The 4,210-nt window shown below is 46.1% G+C and overlaps 1 long non-coding RNA gene across 4 annotated transcripts in view; it reads left to right on the top strand.

Annotated features, from left to right (window-relative positions):
• The window catches only part of LOC127468779 (uncharacterized), a 107,296-nt gene that overhangs the window by 35,274 nt on the left and 67,812 nt on the right, over nucleotides 1-4,210 (top strand). For all 4 annotated transcript variants that reach the window (XR_007903680.1, XR_007903677.1, XR_007903679.1 and 1 more), the window contains exon 3: nucleotides 3,923-4,142. This is a non-coding gene — a long non-coding RNA (uncharacterized LOC127468779). The remainder of the gene's footprint in view (nucleotides 1-3,922; nucleotides 4,143-4,210) is intronic.

Genomic DNA, 4,210 nt, shown 5'->3' with positions numbered 1-4,210 from the left:
TCACTGTGATGATTCATGGTTGTGCATTTCTTCCACAAGTGTTGAATGTAGGCTAAGATTACAACGGATCTGGCATCAATACCTGCTTAGATTCAGGGTCTTTGGTATTTAAAAAAATAGGTTTTTTAAAAAACGTCTCCTTGAAGATTTGTGGAGGAAAATCATACTTTGAACAAAAACAAAAAATAGATGGTGCAGAAAGGAAGGTTTTGCTGAAAAAAAGTTTAGAGTCACCCTTCTCTTTCTCTCTCCTTCTCAGCTGCCAAATACCACTGTTCCCCTTAGCTCTCTCCCCCTCAACCCCCTCCCCATTTTTGGATGAAGAATGTCTGTTTTGAGTAACCAAACTAAACAAAAGTTAAGCTTCCCAGGTGGGAGCTGGGTTTCCTCAGCAGGGAGCTGACGTGGTCGCCCAATGGCCCCTTTCACCATCACCCGGCTTGTTTTACCATTTCTGGAATCGAGTGATTAAAGGGCAAACCCTTCCTTTCTGTGGTGCTGCACCATTTGGAAGGTGTTTTACTCATCTGCCTAACCATAACCTACATTGTGAGAATTAATGAGTCAACACTTCTTTCTCCACATGACAGCGACTGGCTGGCGGTGGCTGGGAACAGGCGAGACACCCAGCTAGGCAGGAGGGTGATGGCACCCACACGGACACCCCTGGGGCTGACTCTGCACTCCCACCACCCTGAGGAGTCTCCACTGGGGGTGGCCAACGTGGGATGGACACAGCTCATCCACTAGCTGTGACAAAACCACCCAACCCATCAGCCTGTCGGGGAAAGAAAGAGGCATGAAAGTGAGAGGAAGTGGAAAAGATCAAGGCGAGAGTGTAAGACAACAAGCTCACCACCGGAAAACAATAAAAATAAAAATGCTCAGAAATAGCATAACTGACATGCAAAGGAGATCAAAACAGGCCCTCAAAATATCTCTTGGTGGGGGAGGGGGGCAGGATGGGGTGTCTGTGATGGACACCATGGTGCAGCCAGAGGATGTGCTGTGGGTGGCAGATGAGCATTGGCCATCCTGTGGCCACCCCCACATCCTGCATGACTCCCCAGATTCTGACCTACAGGTCTCTGGAGGCTTTGGTCTCCTGGGAGATGAACATCAGAGCACGTGAGGCACTGCTGACATCTCTGAGCCAAGGGTGGTGTAAGGGCTTTGTCAGTGAGCAGGTGCTATTCCAGTTTAATCCAGCTCCATTTGCCCAACCATTCCCCTGGTGCAAAGAAATAAATTTGGGTCCAGTTCCACTTGCCCCAGCCTAAATTCGGAGCATGTCCAGTTTACACTAACAAAGGGACTGGGAAGAAGGGAAAGGAGAACCCAGTTCTTCAGGGTTTGTTTTACTGGAAAGGACAATTGCTTTCAATTTGCCTTCATGAGAGTGCTGAAATCTTAAGATACTGAGGGATTGGGCGTACTTTGACCTTTAAGAAAAGATAAGGCTCCTGAAGGCAGCACTGTTTTGCAGTAAGTTGCTCCTCTGAGGACACACTAAAAACTTGCTGTGCTGTGTCCTAGACATGTGTTTCAGACTGTTGTGAGCACGGCACCAGGGAGCAGGACCATGTCCTATGGACCCAGCTCTGCTTTTGCCTGGCTATGTGACCAGCAGCATTCAACCAACTCTGCTGCCTATCTCTGGGGAGGTTCAGCGTCCTGAAGCTCCAAGCACAGCCTAGACATCACAGATGTCCCTCCACAGATCCAGAATAACATGTCTCACTTCTGGTGCAATAAAAAAAACAAAACAAAAAACCAGAGAAATCACTGAAAGCATGGTTAGATCTCCGAGGAGTCTTTTGGACTAATCTGCCCAAACTTGCAAGACCTAGTTGCAGGTTTGCGGCTGTTCTGGCAGTTTTCCAGCTCCCTGTGAATCAGGGAACACTGTGACTACCACTCAAGGACAGAAAACTGTTTAAAACATAATACCATATTCCCATCTGGTGCACTGAAATGCATGGATGACCATGGACGTGTTATCATTCATTCCCTCTATAACAGGGCATGTGATATAGATTTTTCTCCAAGGAGAAGCAGGGTGAATGAACACAGTCAGGGAATGCCATTGTGTTTCTTGAAAGAGTAAGAGGTAGAGCTAAGTACTAAAAATTAATTATTATAGCAGCTTAATGATGCTAGGGATTTTAATTATTATTTCTGTGTGTTATCTGAGCCAGGACCATGGCAACAGGAAGATTATAGGGCCACCTGCCTGGTCTGGGCCAAATGAAGGTTTATATATTGGTTACAAAAGTCACTGGTAAAATACTGAGTAACATGGGTCGTTGCTGGGCTGGGGTCCACTTTGACTGGCAGCAGGGACCTCCATCCTATGCATCCAGACATTCTTGATCAGAGCTGGGGGGAGTTCTAATCCTAATGCAAAGCTGACTCATCTCCTTGAAATAGCTAGCCAAAAATGGCCAGTTGACTGCCCTGGTCCTGCAAAGACACTGACTGCATCAAGACTTTGATACAAAGAAACATCAGTTTCTGCACTTCAATTTTTCTGCCCTGGGTGATGAAATGAGGGAGCTGAACACTGAATACTCTTGCTCTCTGAATACCAACTCATGCTGAAGTAAAGTAGAAGTAACATGCTCCTCAGTGTGAGAGGACAACATTTTTTTTTTAATTCATGGTTTCAAAAAGCAAGAGAGAATTATGCCCATGTGCTGAAGGAAGTTTATTAAAGGTTTAATTAAGTGCCTCAATCTAGATTTAGATGTTCTCACTGCTAGTGTTGGAGCTTTGAGCTGTTAGTCATTAATACTCATCTCAGGTAACTTCCACCACCCTCAGCCCCTCACCTGACGCATGCACACACTTGAGAAAGATTGCTGATATCCTCTCTGAAAACTAATGAAATCACAGTGTGATATTTTGATTTCAAGGGCATCAAAGTAATGCAAAATAATGATGGGATCGAGAGGCTCTGATACCATAGCGCAGCTCTTCTTGTCTCTAGATCTGAAAGCACCTTGCGAAGGAGATCCGAATCATCCCTCCTCTGTTCAAGTCAAAGGAGCTGAGGCACAGCACATCACAGAGATGCAACCTGCAGGCCTGGGATAGAGCCCAGGTGGGCCAGCCCCAGGCTAATCTAACAGTCATTGACCACACTTCTCCTTAGAACAGTGATGGGATCTGCCATGGGCAGGAGATCTCTGTGTATGTGTCTGTGTTTGTGTATTTGTCTATGGGTACACAGATTTTACAAAGAGAAGGATCCCAGACACAATAACAAAAAAAGAGGAAATAAATTCAATGGTCATCTGGGAAAGCAGGTCCTGCTTTAGCTGCTTGGAGTTTAAAGGGCAGCAGTGGATACAGGAAAATGTTTTCTAAGGGCTGGAACAGTAACCAGATTTTTTCCTGAGATTATTTCACAGTATTTGTAGTTCTTGTTTGCTGTGCAGGAGACTAGGTAGCCAGAAAGGCCTGATCCCCTGTTTGTACTTTTTGGCAGAGGAGAGTTCTCCTGACCTGCAGACAGCAAGAGCTCACCATCAGGACTCTGCAGTAATTCAGAAATTACTGACCTTCAGCAGAAATGGGAAATGATTCTGTATATTTCAATAGAGGATTGTGGAAAATTGAAGGATCATTAGAAAATCTTCTCCATATGGGGCTGGCAGTTTATGGCTAAAGAACAGAAGGCACAGGTCTCTTCAGGTTATTAATAAAAACAGTAAATATTTCCTCTGCTTACTAGTCTGAGTATGTCAAATTTTAGTTATGGGAAGAATGCCATGCCCTGATGAGGGTTATTACAGAGACCACTTATACATGCAGAGATCCTGCTGCATCTGGGAAAGATTTGCCTGCTCACCAGAGATGCTCTGGTTTGCTGTGAACCTGAAAAAGTCCTTTTTTCCCCTTCTTCCCTTTTCCCTCCAAGGCTGGCTACACCGAGCTGCTGGAGTCACCACGCTGCTCCTGGGATCCTGCCCCAAAAGGGATTGCTCCAGCCAACCCTGGAAGTCGGGATGCCTCGGACATGCCATGAAGAAGCAGAGATGCACAGCATGTAGTGCCACGCTGCGGTCGCAGTTGCTGAGTGTCCGTGGGCTAGAAGCCTCTTGGGGTATCACAACAACCCTCTCAAGATGACTGTGCTGGTAAGAAGTGTCATATCAAGAGCTGTGAGGCTTTGCCCCTGGAAGCTGTGGGCTCCAGGTTTGCTTCA

The sequence above is a fragment of the Manacus candei genome, unplaced genomic scaffold (genome assembly GCF_025592945.1).
Source record: "Manacus candei isolate 608988 ecotype Guabito, Panama unplaced genomic scaffold, ASM2559294v1 h1tg000015l, whole genome shotgun sequence".
NCBI lineage: Eukaryota > Metazoa > Chordata > Aves > Passeriformes > Pipridae > Manacus > Manacus candei.
The sequence above is the reverse complement of the archived record's forward strand: the minus strand, read 5'-3'. Positions and strand labels throughout refer to the sequence as shown.